The sequence below is a fragment of the Bactrocera neohumeralis genome, unplaced genomic scaffold, assembly GCF_024586455.1.
Source record: "Bactrocera neohumeralis isolate Rockhampton unplaced genomic scaffold, APGP_CSIRO_Bneo_wtdbg2-racon-allhic-juicebox.fasta_v2 cluster10, whole genome shotgun sequence".
In the NCBI taxonomy this organism is placed as follows: Eukaryota; Metazoa; Arthropoda; class Insecta; order Diptera; family Tephritidae; genus Bactrocera; species Bactrocera neohumeralis.
The window spans coordinates 1,862,831-1,880,543 of NW_026089623.1; the positions used below are offsets into that span (position 1 = coordinate 1,862,831).

The following is a 17,713-nucleotide window of genomic DNA, read 5'->3' on the forward strand; positions in this document are numbered from 1 at the left end:
GCAATTGCGCTAATTGTTCAGGACTATAGTAAGCTATGCCAAGATACCTTTTAAAGGTTGCAAAAGTTTGTTTATACACTCATAGCCACGCAAACCTTACCACTATAAATTTCTCAAACGCATTCACAGAAATGCGATTTAAAAAAAATATATATCCAGGGAAACGTATTCGAGATGATCTCCACCTGAAACCCTACCGTAGGTCAACAGAATCTTGGAGCAAAGTAGGCTCAACATACTTATGCAGGCGGTTTCTTTAAAGGCCATGCAAGTACCTTCTTTACAGATGGAAAAACTTTCACTGTTTTGGAATATGCAAAATTAGAAAAATCTATACAAAAACCTCCAAAGACGCAAAAAATGTTATTCCAAGAGTTTAAAGTCGTTACCAACCAAGCGCAAAAGACAAGAATCACACAGCAGAGGCATAAAGCAATATTTTATATCTGCAAATGATTTGACTACAGTTTGTGGTCAGAGTTGGAAAACACAACTCCAACAATGCAGTGTCAAAAAATTTGGTCAGACATTTTTATTCTAATGGGTTGTCAATTTTTGATGACTCATGCCCAGCTCTTGACCGATGCTACGGCTGCTACTATGCCGGTCTCTTTCGACCAGAGACCTGCACGATTAAGGTAGGCATCGTACGATTACGTTACTAAGTAACACTTCTGACAATTACCACGATGCGAAGGTAACATTGCGCATCGGCATCGCGGCATCGTGGCATCGTACGATTACTATCTGGTATCGTCAATGGCAAATGAAACGAAGTACATACATACATAAAAGCAAATTTTTGTGATTTTTCTTTCGTATTTACCTTATATTAGGAAAAAATTAATAAAATTCTCTTCACTTAACATAAATTAATTCAATATAACATAACATAACACAACATAAATTAATTCAATAAATAAAAGTAAATTAAATATATTTCGTTATTTTCGATCAAAATAAGCAGCGAATTAAAAATAAAAAATATTTAATATGAACTTAATTTTTTTGTGTGAATGCAAAAATAAAATGGCGTCCAGATTTTCTCCTTTCAAATTTGTTCTTCTTTCTTCTAATATACGGTTTGCCAAACTAAAACATCTTTCGCTTGCTGCACTAGACGCTGGAATACATAAAAATTGTCGTGCCAGTCTAGCCATCAATGTAAACTCATCTTCATGACGCGCACAATACTAATTGAGTAATATGTTAGTAATCGGCGATGCCGCGATGCCGATACCCACGATGCCAAAGTACCGTTACGTAGCGTGTACTCGCGGCATCGGCATCGCCGCTTGCTAACATGTTACTTTTTTAATTACTCGTGCAGGTCTCTGCTTTCGACCAATTCAGCGATTTTATCGCAATTTTCGACGACAGGCCTTCCGGAGCGTGGCGCATCTTCGACCACCTCTACACCAGAACGAAAACGTTGAAACCATCGTTGTGCGGTGGAAATGGAAACTGTATCGGGTCCATAAACTGCACAAATTTTATTGGCGGCTTGAGATGTACATATTTTTGCCTTTATCGTAGTAGTACTGTAAAATATGCCGTATTTTCTCTTTATTTTGCTCCATGTTTGCGACGCTATAACTCACGAACGACTTAAAAGAAATGGCAATCAATCAAACACGTGTTAGCGCGTGAAATGAGCTTTCCAAAAGGTTTAGCATGACCCGATGCGACGAATAAAACTAGAACTACGTGCTTTCAGCGTCAACTGGTGAAAATACCGCAAGACTTTTTTGACAACCTAATATTATACAAGTGAATAAAAGTTTTATAATTATTAAAAAAATAATAATGACAAATGAGTGCGTTAATAATCTTTGCAACGACAGTTATCGAAGATGAGTTGAATGCAGATGGAACTAGTTTTAGATGTGCTTTGGCCAACTTTTTTTTACTGAAACCCTTCCATTTCAGTCCAAACTTGATGAAAAACTAGCTTAAGAAAAACTCTTTAGAATATCAAGATTATATACGGAATACATTTTTTCGGTAGACCATGTGGTCTTCATTAAGGCAATTGTTCCATTTGCGCGACGCATAGCGCGCTGCATTGAATATTCGGGTGGTAATGCGAGCAACCCATCGTTTCGGAACACTACGAGGTGAATAATACGCTTTCTCAGAGACGCCGTACAATGAGCACCGAATACGATATTACCATTGCTGAGCCGTGCCCATCCACTTTATGGAAAATTTTGCGGAAGGATTATTTGTTTGCGGCCTTACAAAATCAAACTCGTGCAAGACTTGAAGCCGAACGACCATCAGTCGAATTGCTGCAAAAGTGGTCAAATATTGATCGGTCACTTCCCCAAAATCATTTTTGAAACATACTTCCAAACCCTTATTTTTATAATAAAGCAAAATTTTTGGCCATAACATTAAATTATATTCTCATTTTATATCTTCTCCATGCGCTTCCATAAATAAAGAAATAATCTGCGTTCTTTTGTGCTGCCTTTTAGTAATTAACAATTAGTTTTATTATGAATATATGCTATTTTTTTTTCTGCATAATTTTAACATAATTGATTTCAAGTGAATAACCAAATATTTTCTTGTCAATTTGTTTTTCAGAACTCACATTTCCACTCGGAATTCATTTTGAAGAAATCTGGAAATACCTGAACTTGTAACAAAATTTATGGTAGGACTAAATATATGTATGTATGCATATGCATATGTATGTATATAAGGTATATAAAAAATTATATATAATTTGCATGAAAATTATAATTCTTCTTTATGCTTTATGCACTCCAGATCAAACTTGACTGGAACTGGTCTTCTAAAGTCAAAGTTCACGTCAAATTTTCCTTTATTATGATATCTTGGTTAGTAGTTAAAAGAGACTACCTACGGGATAATATTTTATTAAAATGTTACCTGTTTTCTTTTTCAGCTATTTAAAAACTAAAATATATCATCGTTTTACAATAGTGAAATAACTCATAACAAAAAATCAAGCATAAAACTAAAGAACCACCATGTTGGAAGTGTGCATTTCCACCCCCCATTCAAGCAGGAAAGCAAAAGTCGAACATTAATACTAAATACATCGCGGGAGACCTAACTCATATATACATATGTGCATGTACTTTAGAGCGGGTCGATTTACACGGACCCAAAAAAACCGAAAAATCCCTTAGGTGTTAAATGTTCTCTGGATCATTCTGAACAAATGTTTCATATCTATCATACAATCGATTATTCAAATTTTTTAAACTTCGCCTTAAAAATCGCTAGTTTGAAACCAGTTTTAGACGGATATTCTCTTAGGAAAAATTGTTCAGAATGACCCGTGGAAGATTTTCAGCATACGCGATTTTATAGTAAAATCGACCCGTTCTAATGTACATACATGCACATGTAAGTACTTGGTAGCTTTTTCTTTGTGATGGAGCTTTTGAACTCTCACCGAGGGTAATGCTTGGCACGAATTGGCATAAGAGTCTGAGCAAATAATACAAGCTTTGGCTTAGACAGTCTTCCGCACAGTTCTTTTCAGTAACGTCCTGTATTATAATACAGATACTTATATACTTGTATAATCTAGTTCTGTTTTGCAAAAACGTTAACCTTCAGGGAAACAAAAAAAGGGAGAACAATTCGTTTTTATATAAAAAATGTTATATTTCCTGGCTTGGTGAAGTGAATTTACGATATATTAAAAAAATAAGCCTACAACTGTATATGTAGAAAAAATTTCGTGCCTTTATATCTCTTTACTGAAACTCTGCACTTTTTTTGGAGTTTATACTTTAATTTTACTACATATACTTACATATGTATACATGTATGTAATTTTTTAAACGTATCTGCGCCATAGGTACTTTGTCGAAAGTCACGAGAGCAAATTATTGAACTGTGTAATGAGCCGCAGAAGTCAATTGAGTCTGGGAAACAGTGATTAATGAAAAACTTGGTAATTTAGACAATTGAATTTGTTGTTTTTAGTTAACATATACACACTATGACTTTATATGTATTTACACAGGGTTTGTCCGTAAAGTAATAGGTCGAATTAAAAAAATTTATTGAACCAATCGTTAAAATTCTTTGAAAACTTTCAAAATAAGTTCCTTCTGCGTCAATGCAGCGCCGCCGCGTGATTTCCAAGCATTGAAGGCGTCATGGAAGGCATTCTCCGGAATAGTCTTGAAAGCCAAGGTGCATGCTGCTTAGATCCCCTCCATCGTCTCAAAATGCTTGCCTTTCATCAGCTTTTTGAGGCAAGGAAACAAAAAAGTCCGGGGGCCACATCAAGGCTGTAGAGCGGCTGCGGAAGTGTTTGGTTTCACACATGTTCAAATTTTCTTGGCACACTTCCACTCCCCGCAGTTTGGTACTCAGTGAGCACTTTTTGACCATCTTCGCACACACCTTACGCATGCTCAAGTGCTCCGTCACAATGTCATGAACCATAGATTTTGATAAATGTAACATCTGGGCAATTAAACAAATATTTAGTCGACACTCTGAGTTCAAAACTATGCGCAAACGTGTCACATTGTCGGTGTTTGTCGAAGTCGCAGGTCTCCCAGCACGGTCTTCATCAGCGACCTCCTCCCAGCCCTCTAAAAAGGGCTGGTGCCACCAAACTACACCACTTCTTGCTAAGGCAACAACTGGGTAAGCCTGCTTAATCATATCAAATGTCTCTGTTGCAGATTTACCGAGTTTCACACAGAATTTAATCGCGTACTTTCGCTCTAACGAATGCTTCAACAACTAACCAGCCGCTCGTTCGTTAGCTACGACCGCCTTCTAAAGAATCCAATCGGTGCGCACCCGCCCTGAAGTACAGTCAAGGCGGAAGATAATATATAATTTAGGTTATTAAATTATATAAACTTCAGGTCTTAATCTGTTATTGCTTTTACCAGAAGCTGAAATAAGGTTTTAAATATATTAACGCATATAATTACCTTTTCGTACTACTATGAGCAGAAAATATTCAGACTTTGTTCATAATTTTTAAACTCTTAATTTATTCTTCAAAATCTATGTCGTTCCCCTCAAAGTCATCCCTCTTGGCCCCAGTACATTTATGCCAAGGTTTTTCCAATCATCGAAACAATTGTCAAAGTTGAATCGAACATCAAACGGCTCCAGTGGAGTCTTTCAAAAAACCCCTATGGTCCCAAAGAGCTCAACTAGGCAGTATGACTCTGAAAGTGTTCAATCGTCTTTGACTTAGACACACACCGAACGCCATTCTCAGTATAGCCATTAATATTTTCGTCGACTTCCATTCACTGACTGGTGTACTTGGAGTCAAACTAACGCATATCGCAGACAAAGAGCCGAGTTGCTTCACAAGCCTAGAGACCCTTGCGCAAACTCATTCTAGATATTGTAGCAGGTTAAAAAGGTTAAGTGGACTACTGGTAAATTGGACGTAGGTACGAATCGGTACCTCGCCCCTACACGTTCAAGCTAATTATCTCCGTTATGCTTTTTGTAAATAGACATTTTAGATATGGTACCTGATCTGTTCCAAGACTTCTACAGCAGAATAGTGATAGAGCTGGGCACTCACTTCGGAAGTATAAAATCGTTTGCTTACTTCCCTCGAGTTTGCAGCTACAAACTGCTACTGTTATGAGACATTACCATTTGTAGCGCGGAGAACTCGGATTCCTGACAAATTTCTACCAGTATGGGTCTGCTTGCCTTATTAGGTTTCCCTTCTTTGATAAGTTGTTGTATAAAGTTGTTTATACCTGGTATAGAGATATTCTATATCTTAATCCTTTGCACTTGGCTATCACCTACTCAGCGCCACCGTTCCTGTTGTAAACAAACATGTACAAACCCTTGTATAACTTTTTATAATTTTATTACTAAGTAACGTGTTATAATGATAATGACTGATATGAATTGGTTGTGATCGAGGCATTTTTATTTGTAAAAACATCAATATTTTATCGTTTATATGTTGCAAAGTATGATACATTTTAAAACACTCCCCAATAAGCATTGTAGGCTGACTGTTGCTTGTTTCACAATAATATTAAAGTTCGGCTTTAAAAATCTTTTCTTCCATATTTAGACTTGTTTATTTACAAATATAAATCACACTATACAGTGCGTGCTATGTTCGCATTTCAAACTTTTTTCCACAAACTCCTCTTATCGCTCTTTTCAAGTGGTATATACATATCTCATAGTAATTTTACGATATTTTTATGTGATTTATAGCAGAAACAGCGAATTCCGCTCCTCCCTTCCTTAATTGCCGACCGTAGCGAGCAAAATGCGTCAAAAGTCCGAGCCCGTAGAAATTAGCCATCTTTATTGTTTTCATTTGAACAATGTTAACATTGCTCAATACGCATATATAGTTTTGTACACATCTTAGTTTTCAATTACAATTATTCATAATATGAAATATCAAAACTGAAAACAAACTATTAAAAATAGTTTATATATTTATAAATAATAGCATTCCACTCTGATTTTGAGTTAGTTTAAGAAAATTTCAAACATATTGAAGACAATTTTTATAATTACTCCAGTATAGCGAGACTGGCAACCTTGCGTTGTGAGAGAGCAATCAGCTGACACGTTTCTACGGGAAAAATCCAAATACCGTGGAAATCTACGGTATCCTACGGTAAAGCGGGCGGTAGAAGCGGTGTTGGCTGATCATTTACATTGCGCTCTCATAAGATAGGTCGTATCAGCTGATTCGGGCTGCGGTTTTGCGGAATTCGCTGATCCAGCTATTATTGTGTAATCACTATTAAACTTGAATGGGCCCTGAGAGGGGACATCCGAGTGATATGCTAGAAATACGATATCCCCTGAGAGGGGACTAGGTTAATGCACCGCCCGAGTTTTTCGTCTGATTCCCATAGAGTGTGTTCCATAGGCGAGATCTCTTTGGGATACCTTTACCAGGTATGAGTTTCAGTTTTAGGCCGTCTAAGGCGTCGCTACCCACCAGGAAATGAAAAAAGGCCTGGTCTACGCACTTAATTGTTTCGGCGGTATCCGTGGGATGTACTGATTACTTATTTTTCAGGAAACTCCTTCACCAGCTGTATGTGGGGCTTTATTTTCTCTTTATTAGCTCAGGCACCAGCAGCCTGATCTTTGGCTATCTTTTCGAACATAAATACTGTTTTCTACTACCGGCTCTTACTCAATTGATTTTGAGATTTCTTTCTCATTTTGCGCTGCACCTCCCTTTGGCTTCCAGTGTACTCTGGTTGGTATTCTTGGCTGCCTTGTATGTTGACAGTTCTAGGTTTAGGGTACATTGGTTGGTAGCCTCCGTTATAAATATAATACAGAAAAGAACTCAGTTAAAGAATTTAAATAATATGCACGACTTAGCAGTTCACTAAATACATAAACTTTTCTTTGAGAGCTCCGCTTAAACTCTTTTGTTTTATTACATATGCTAGACTTTTTTTAAGCAGAATCTATGTGGAACTTTTGGATTTGTTGAAGATTCTTTTGAGCTCCATGATTATTATATTTGCTTAGAATGTCTACTACCTTAATTATTTCAATATTATTATTATCTATAATATTATTATAGAAAATCTTGACCAAGTCTGATGTTTCAAAAGACTTGCGATGCAATCTTCTATAAATATCCACAATTCATTTCAAGACTTGAGTTTTCAAACCAATGTTTATATTTTAGTTTTGGAGAGTAATTTATCATATTAGCCTTTCGGATTGGTAAAACTTTTCTAAAATGTGTAAACTTAACTTCTAAACTTACTTACACCCGAGCTTGGTCTTTCCTTTATTGTTTTAATAAGGGTTCTTCTTTCTGCCTAAAATGGATACAGTCGGCTGAAATCTTACCCTAGGTCCCATATAACTAACCAATCTCAAACATCTGAAGGTATTTCCCTAGCTTTTTCTTTGCTCTTCTTTACTTGTATTTGTGTCCATTAAATTTGGAGCTAACAGAAACACCACTTACTCTCTAAAATTTTGAGAGTAATGTTTGGATTTAGTAACGGAGTTAACCATAGTAACTGTCTGTCAAGATTATTACAATGCTAAAATGCGCGACATCGGACTGCAAACACTCCTATTTCCCATGCAACACAACTTTAAATTCCATCTGACTTTTTCTGTTTCCAGAATACAAATCAGGCATCAATATTCCTCAATAACAATGTCAATATTATCATCTTCTGTAGTAACAATTTCGTCGATTAACAAAAAGTCATCGGAATGCTGCCCTTGCCCATTTTCATTTAAAAGCTTTATCAGAGCCGATAACGTCGATATGGGAATATCGTCCTCTGCATCGAAGTCAGAAATTTCGTTCAAACTTTTTTGGAAACCAGCTTTTGAAAAACAGTATTTTAATTGTTTCCATCGTTACGTTGTCCCATGCAGTCTTAATAAAATAAATAGCCTCCAAAATGTCAAATGTTTTTGAAAGTTTGGTCATTGAAATTTCATCTATTCTTGTTAAAATATGTTTGATAATATTGCATCTGTAGTGACATTTGAAATTCTGCATAATTCCCTGTTCGAGGGGCAGGCAATTGGATGTTGTATTAGCAGGTAAAAAGATCAACTTTATGTTATTAAGTTTAATATCTCGAGGGTGAATTGTGGCATTGTCCAAAAATAGTAAAACTTTTCTCATCTGAGAGCCCATTTTTTATCAAACGTTGTAGCCACTCACACATAATTTCACGAGACATCCGAGCTTTGGGTTTTGACTTCCATTCAACTGGCAGACTTTTTATATCGCATTTTTTAAACGCGAGTTAATTTTTACCATAAGTAAAAATGAGTCAAAAGAATATATTTTGAGCTACACCGAAATGGGTACTTTTTATTTATATTCTTAAGACTAACTTATTACATGGTTCTTACTTCTATTTATACTAACTAGTATGTTTACTTATTACTAGTTGATAGTTTGTTAAGATACAGATTATATTATTTGTTTAGGTGTTTACGTATATATTGCTTGCTTAGTTACAATTGCTTTGTTTTAAGATAAGGTTGTTGTGGTATTCAAACTCAATGTTGTTTTGATACTCGTTTGTTTAGGATTGTTTGTTGTAGTGATAGTGTATTTCAATTGTTCGAACTCAAGGTTGCTTTGATGCATTCTGTTTACTGAAAAAAAGGTTGTTTTAATGTTTGTTACTTTTATAAGGAATACGTTCCTTAACTCGCGCGTGGGCATGCTGCTTTCCGATCACTAACGGTTTTTCTTTATCTCCAGCCATATTGGCACACAATAGCACTGTTAATCTTTCCTTCAATAACTTACCGCCAACGCATTTTTCGTTCTTCAAGGCAAGAGTCTTATTTAGCAAAGCCCGGAAAAAAAGTCCAGTTTCATCTGCGTTAAATATATCTTCTGGTCTGTAGCCCAATAATAAGTCTGGTAGCTTTTGTTGGAATTGATGTACATCCTCAGCAGATTCTCCACATATGCATTTGAAAGTCACATTATGTCGTTTCCGCCATTTTTCCAACCATCCATTTGATGCCGAAAAAGTTTGAACTCCTAATTGACCCGCAATTTGTTTTACTTTTTCCTTTATAATAGGGCCCGACACTGGTATATTTTGATTTCTGGCTTTAACAAACTACTCAAAACACAAATTGTCTATTTTTGAACCATCACTATTTAAGAAGTTTTTCTTTTTATTTATGTTATCACCACTCAACCATATCCTTTTAATGTCTTCCTTTTTTCACAATAGTGGCAGCCTGGGATTTTCCAATATCGAATCTTTAAAAGCAAACAAATAAAAGTAAAAAAATTTTACTATTATAAAGCACTAACCTTTTCCGAGTGCACGAACAGATACATTTTCTTTCTCGAACACATTTAAAATTTCCATTTTTTCTTTTTTTGTGGCATATTTTCCTGGTTAACACGACTTAAACGTTTTGCAAAGACAAATCAAATGAATCATAATTTTTATTTTTTCATGTTAATAGCTACAAATGGTTACATATAGATCCCGTTACATCTTAACATGTTTAAGCTTGTCCTCACAGTTTAACATATGGTGTGTGTAGGAGTATGTACTCATATTACTCGTATATAGATTTCGGCTGTTCGGTTAGTTACTCCTCTGATGAGCGGAGGACAACGAAGACCAATAATTGAAGTAAATAATTATTGGTCTTCGTTGTCCTCCGCTCATCAGAGGTTTTTACTGTTTTCTTTACACTTTCGTTCAGTAATCCAAGTTTCTTGTCCCTTGTCGAGAGGTCCGCGTCCGCTTTCGAGAGGCAATGAAAATAAAAAGTAGTAAAAAAAAGTGTCCGCGTCCGGTCACGAGAGGGTCCGGTTGTTAGAGTGGAATTTGTTCTAAAAACGCAAAGTAAAACCGGGTTCCTAAAACTTTGTCCGGTTAAGAGAGAGGTCCGCTTATTGGAGGTATCCGCAAGTAGAGGTTTCACTTTATATATCGCGATAAAGCTTTGCAAAAATAGTGCTCTTAAAGTAAGTATGTCATTTCAGGTCTAAGGATTGTCGGACCATAACTATTCAATCTTAAGATGCTAGAAATGTGGATTCCAGAGCCTATGGTTGACTTTTATCGAAAATACCGGTCAAAATGTGAGATATGTATATACTTGAAATTAGGAGACTATTCATCCCTGATAATAATATGTCTGTGTGTCAAAAATGAATTGAATCGGGTTAATATTTTCCTTATCCCCTATATTTAATAAAATTATTTTCGAACTTCCGGCGGAATTATTACGGTTTTCAATCTTGCAAGTTGTAAGAGTATGAAATGGTCGGTTACATCCAAAGTTAGCTTTTCCTTTCTTGTATTTAGTTTTATTATGTTAAACCTTCATATTTTGTTGACAAATATATTTTTAGTTGTAATACTCCATGGAATCTTAAAAAAGTAAGTTGTAAATAGTCGATGGCCAACCCTCTACGACAGGCCCGTCCAACATAATTTTGTGAAGGGCCAGGTTTAGCATTTTCATAACCGTAGCGGGCCAAAAAAAAAAAATAAAATGACCTTCAGTTTTGGTATATTTATTTTTTTATAATAAGCAACATCACATAAATCTTAATATATCATTATTAATGTAACTATGGCCTTAGCATATAAACATATTCTTATTCTTAAAATCTAATTAATGAGATGTCTGAAATTTTTTCTGTTTGCGCAGCACATCTATGTGAGCTGGAGTTTTAGAAGTGGCTATGCGCAAAATGCCTTTAAGATGATCTGGTTTTTGATTTGTTAAATTTCATGCGAGAAAACAGCTGCTCGCAAACATATGTACTACCAAATAAAGAAATATGTTGAATAGCCAGCTTAGTAAGGTTTGGGTATTGACTGGTTGTAATATACTTTTTGTAAAATTCAATTAAGTTTGGAAGACAATTATTATATGCTGTTTTTAGATGAGAGCTGCTTTGCAATTCTATTAACTCCAGCTGTAAACTCTGCGCAGCGCCTTCAATTTCAACATCAAATGGATTTTGAAATAATATCTTGCTTTTTTGTAGATAAGGTCTCCCAATGAATCAACTGCTTTTGTTCCAGCTGCTTTTCCAACAATAAAAGGTTTTTGTGAAAGCTAGAACGTGTTCGTATAACTGTGTGCATAGTTAGTCTTTCCCTTGTAGTTTTAAGTTAAGATCAGAAAGATATTTAGTTATATCAACCAGGAAAGCCAGATCAGCCAACCACTCCTCATCAGTAAGGAAAGTAATTTCTTGGTCTTTGTTGCCAAGAAAAATCTTTAAGTCGTCCAGCAGGGAATATAATCGTTTTAGTGTGGCTGCTCTGCTGAGCCAGCGAACGCGCCTGAAGTATACAATGTCTTCGTGATCTGAACCGACATCAGCCAGAAAAGCCTGGAACTGTCTGTGGTTAAGCCCTCTTGCGCGTATAAAATTAACTGTCTGCACTACTTTATCCATCACGTGTTTCAGGCCTATACAACTGGGATGCCCAAAGACTATAAGAGATGGCGGGCCGGATGAAGGGCCTATGCGGGCCGGATGGTGGCCCGGGGGCCGTATGTTGGACAGGCCTGCTCTACGACATTGGAGACACATACATAAGTATATTGAAATATGGTTCATTGACCCATCTGAAAACTAATTTTCTGTTTGATTTAAAGCATTTTCGACGTAAATCAAAGCTTAAACTTCCTTCGAAAACTTTGTGTAATATACTTAGCACAACTTTACATTCATTTCTTTGTAAAAACAGGAACTATACTATCGTTTATATCATTTTTTTAATTGGGATTCCACATTTGATTCTTCAAACTCACTTTTTATATATTCACAAGAACTGCAAAGTAATATAGATAACTAAAGTAATAGAGATAACTTAAGTGTGCCCAAAAAATAAGGTGATATTGTATTTATTTTGAAAATTCTTTATTTATTCTTCCAAATTAATTTCATCCCCTTCAAAGTAATCCCCTTCCGATGCAATGCACTTATGCCAACGGATTTTCCAATCTTCGAAACACTGGTTGTAGTCACTTTCCGGGATGGCCTTCAGTTCCTTCCACGCTGCGGCTTGAATCTCCTCTATCGTATAAAAATGGTGTCCCCGGAGCGGTCTTTTGAGCTTGGTGAACAGCCAGAAGTCGCTTCACTTTCCGGGATGGCCTTCAGTTCCTTCTACGCTGCGGCTTGAATCTCCTCTATCGTATAAAAACGGTGTCCCCGGAGCGGTCTTTTGAGCTTGGTGAACAGCCAGAAGTCGCTCTGCGCCAGATCAGGTGAATACGGTGGTTGCAGAACGATATGGGTTGAGTTTTTTTTTTTTTTTTGAGTTACGCAAACGACGCATAACGTTCAAATAATATTCATTGTTGACTGTTTGACCGGTTGGGAGGAGTTCATAATGCACAACATCACGATAATCGAAGAAAACAGTCAACATGACCTTGATTTTTGAGCGACTTTGGCGCGATTTTTTTGGCTCTCTTTTGGCACGATATTCGCTCGATTGATCGGTTGTTTCGGGGTCGTAAGCATAGATCCAAGTCTCATCGCCAGTTATAATGCGTTTCATGACACCCTGTTAGTCGGAAAGCATCGTTTCACACACTTCAACGTGACGCCTTTTTCCAAAAAATTCAATGTTTTCGGTACCAGTCGAGATTTGACGCGCTTGAGGCCAAAAAAATTCTTCAAAATGGTATTGGCTGAGCCTTTCCATATGCCAACTTCATCAGCAAGGTCTATACTTGTTAATCGACGGTTTTTCAACACCAAACCTTTGATTTGTTGAACGTGAGCTTCGTCAGTTGAGGTTGATGGTCGCCCTGGACGCTCTTCGTCTTCGACACGTTCACGGCCGGCTTGGAACTCACTATACCACTTGTAAAAATTTTTTTTAGACATAGCCTCATCATCAAAGGCTTTCTGCACCATCATCAACGTATCCGCAGCAGAAAATTGATTCCTTAAACAAAATTTAATGCAAATTCTTTGCTCAACAAATTTCGACATCGCAAAAAACGAAAAACTCACTTTTAGAAGCTCACAAAACGCCACGTATCTCAAACACTAATGAACAATTTGACATAAATTTGACTGACAGTACTACCAAGCTAAAAAAAAAAATATTTCCCCAAATCCTTCGACGCGCGCAGTTTAAAGTCAAATGTCACCTTATTTTTTGGGCACGGTGGTATAAGTATGTATATCAAAAAATTCAAAGCATAGTGTACATGGAACAGCTTGAGAAAAAATATAGATGGATCTTCGTACAAGTGTTCCCTGACACTTTGAAAGTTGGCATGGTTGATGGACGTGATCAGACGATAGCCACATCAACAAATCCCATTAAGCGAAAACCTTTAAAGTACTATACTATCCATCATTTTAAGAAACAAAGATGTATTTTGGTATAGGCAAATGCAGTAGCAGGGGCATTTCAAAACTGATCTTGACACCGCCTCTTAATATTTTTAATTACCATATCTCAGAAATCGCTAAAAACTTGCTGCGGACAAATTCTTCCATAATTTTATGGCATTAAAACGAGTAAAATTGGATAATAAATAAGTTCCACTTATAACGGTTATGTTGAAAACTACTAGCAGCCCTATTCAGATACCCTCACAAAATTATCACCCCCACTTTTGTGAAGTTTCCTTAAGTTGACGTAATTTCAAAAGCTCAAATGCTCACAATTTCCTCACAAATTTGTGATGTGTGAAAGCAAACCTCACAATGAAGAATCGGTTGTGTTTGTTTTGTTAATTTCAATATTTTTAAAGAAATTTGCAATTATTTGTTTTAAATAGAATGGAGAAACTATTCTTCCAAAATCGTTATCTATTATAAATATAAGTAAATGTATGTCTATTACAATAATTTTACTTCCTTCTAAGTATGAATAAAAATGCAAAATAACGTAATAACATTTTTGGAAATTTGCAGGAGAAAGAATGAAACACGATATTAAATGGAACATGAGTGAAACAAAAATTTAAATATTGGTTAAAACTAGGTTATACGGATAGCAGAACCTTAAAAAGATGGACATACTTATGTATTTATATGTATGTACTTTTAAGTAGTGCATCGTAATCAATAAAACACTAATTTTCGAATTTTTTGATCATACATACATTTGTACGTTTTTTGCATTTTAGGTGACGATATTTTTGTTTAAATAATTCAGACAAGATATTATTTGTAAATATGTTTGTGCATATGTATGTATTTAATACATGCGGGAATAAAAAAGATACTTATGTTTAAATAATATGCTGTAATGCCGCTGCTGCTCCAGAGTTGTTCTTTCACATTGTGAAATCCTAAAAATAAATGAAATTAATATACTTATGTATATGCAACAAATTTAACATATTTTTCAAAATTACTCACTTTTCTTGATTGTCCATTTCTTTATATGTTTTTGTACGTGTTCATGTAATGAGTTTTTTGTGTTTTTTCATAGTGAGGTTTGAGCAAGAATAACCTCACAAATCAGTTCTGAGGTTTTCTCAGAATAGGGCAGTTAGAGTGCGATAACTCACTAAATAAAAAGCATGAAAGTTTACAATCGTATGTTACCTTGTTTATTTTTTTAAATTTAATTTTTAAAGGAGCCATACACGACACACATGTGCATTCCATCTGTATGAAATCGTTTCGCCATATACGACATGCATTTTGCGTTTGTTCTTCACACCAGAGATAAAGAGATGTTTAACTCCTCTCTCACTGGAAGTGAGAGAGCAATTGCTAAACGTCAAAACCACCTAAACTTTGACAGTTGATCGAGTTCAGGAGGTTTTGACGTTTAGCAATTGGAAACGAGCGATGGCCAGATTGAAATCTTACCAAAAAAATATGTAAACAGAGGGATTTGTTGCATCGTTCAAGACTACTAGTAAAAAATGTAAAACAATGAAAATTAAATAAATTTGTGAAATTTAAAGGTTTTTGATGAAAAGTTTTGTAATTTGAAGCATCATGGTAATATTTTCAATGGAAAATTATTAAAAACATTTAATGATTGAGAGCTAACAAGCTTAAATCCTATTATTGGGCATTGAAAGGACAAAAGTCAGTTGTTATAATATTCTTTAAAAAGATTTAAATAGTTTCTCCATATAATAAATAACCACTATATAGTAATTTTTATTCATACTAAATGTTGGGTGTTTTAATTTAAATGCCCAAAAATTGTAATTTTGTTCAATCTGGCCATAATGGAAAATGTTATAAAAAACGCTAATTTTGAGGCGCCCCACACTGGAATAAGTTTAACAACCCTTTATTCCTGCTTCACACCAGGAATAATGGGATGCCCAACTCTCCTGTCACTGGAAATGTGAGAGCCGCTCACCTACCGAACTTTGACAGTTGACTGGATTGGGTAGGTTTAGACGTTTTGCAATTGGAATGACTGGAACGGCCAGATTGAAATTATACGAAAAATATATGTGAACGGAGAAATTTGTTGCCGCCGTTCAAGATCGTTAATAAAAATTTAAAACAATGAAAATCAAAGAAAATGCGAAATTTAAACATATTTCATGAAACGTTTTGTAATTTGATGCATAATAGAAATCATTTTCTATTACAAATGATTAAAAACATTCATTAATTGACAACTAACAGGCTTAATTCACCTTATTAAGTATTGAAAGATCGAAAGTCAGTTGTTTTAATATATCATAAAATCATAAAAAAGGATTTAAGTGGTTTCGCCATATATTAAAAGTCCAATATATAATAATTTGCAATCGTAATAAACGTTGGGCGTTTTAATTTAAATGCCCAAAAATTCTTATTTTGTTCGATGTGGCCACAATGGAAAATGTTATAAAAAACGCTTATTTTGAGGCGCTCTCACACTGGAATAAGTTGGGCATCCCATTATCCCTGCTTCACCCAGTGAACATGTGCGACAGGCAAGCGAAACATTTCTTTGAATTTATTTCTAATATAGCACTTTTATCTACAAAAAGCGAAAACTTTGAAGTGCGTTTTCTCGGTTTTTCATTTTTATTTTTTATTCTTAATTGGTGGGCAGGATAGAAAAAAACTATACGTCGTATGGAATTGGGGCATATTTATTATCTTTGGCATAAAATTATCTTCTATTTAAACTAAAAACACTAAGAAAAGTCAAGTTTGAACATATTTTTAAACAGCATAAAGAAAATTTTTTTTGATCAAAAACCACTTCTTTCAATTTTGAAAAAAATTGTAAAATTTTACACTTTTTTTTAGAATTTTCTTAGTAGTATTAAAAAACTAAGTTTAACTATATTAAAAAATATGAATCTCTTTGCTTCCGATAGAAATTGCGACCTGCATCCTGCCCGCCGTCCGTAAAATGCACATGCGAGATGCATCGGGCAATTGCTTCTCAAAGGCAGAATATCAAAGATTTCGTATCCAAGAAATTTGTGAAAGGTGTTCAAATATATAACTATAAAGCCTAGAAATTTCGCTTGAACCAATTATTTTCCCTCCCAAAAAAGTCGTCAAAAAAATCGATTTTTTGAAGCCTCTAAAGCTGGCTCCCCCGGGAACACTTGCCATTGTTCGTCCGCGATCCTCACTGTTCGGCGACACGAGAGAAATGAGATTTTGTGTGCATACAGCGCCATACAGGACACACATGTGTGCACACCGATCGTAAAAAATCAAACATTTTCGCGAACATGGATCGGTATGCGCACAAGCCCATACACGCTTAAACCCCAATCGCACACATACCGATCGAACGCACATGTGTAGCGTTTTTTATGACATTTTCCATTATGGCCAGATTGGACAAAATAATAATTTTTGGCATTTAAATTAAAACCCCCAACATTTAGTACGAATAAAACTTACTATATAGTGGTTGTTTATTATATGGAGAAACTATTTAAATCTTTCTAAAGTATATTAGAATAACTGATTTTTGATCTTTTAATACCCACTAAAAGGATTTAAGCTTGTTAGCTCTCAACCATTAAATGTTTTTAATCATTTTCCATTGAAAATAAAACTATGATGCTTAGAATTACAAAACGTTTCATCAAATACCTTTAAATTTACAAATTTATTTAATTTTCATTGTTTTACATTGTTTATAAGTGGTCTTGAACGATGCAACAAATCCCTCCGTTTACATATTTTTTTGGTAAGATTTCAATCTGGCCATCGCTCGTTTCCAATTGATAAACATCAAAACCTACTGAACTCGATTAGCTGTCAAAGTTCAGTAGG

At 35.3% G+C, this 17,713-nt stretch overlaps 1 protein-coding gene across 18 annotated transcripts in view; it reads left to right on the forward strand.

The window, feature by feature from the left end:
* The first annotated feature begins 3,488 nt into the window (after positions 1-3,488).
* Positions 3,489-17,713, forward strand: part of LOC126764847 (uncharacterized) — a 117,491-nt gene continuing 103,266 nt past the window's right edge. For 15 of the 18 annotated variants that reach the window (XM_050482453.1, XM_050482454.1, XM_050482449.1 and 12 more), the window contains exon 1: positions 3,489-3,940. The gene's annotated coding sequence lies outside the window, so the exon portion shown is untranslated. Of the gene's footprint in view, positions 3,941-4,012; positions 4,648-17,713 lie in introns of all 18 variants that reach the window. The other 3 variants (XM_050482446.1, XM_050482445.1, XM_050482448.1) reach the window with 3 other exon arrangements.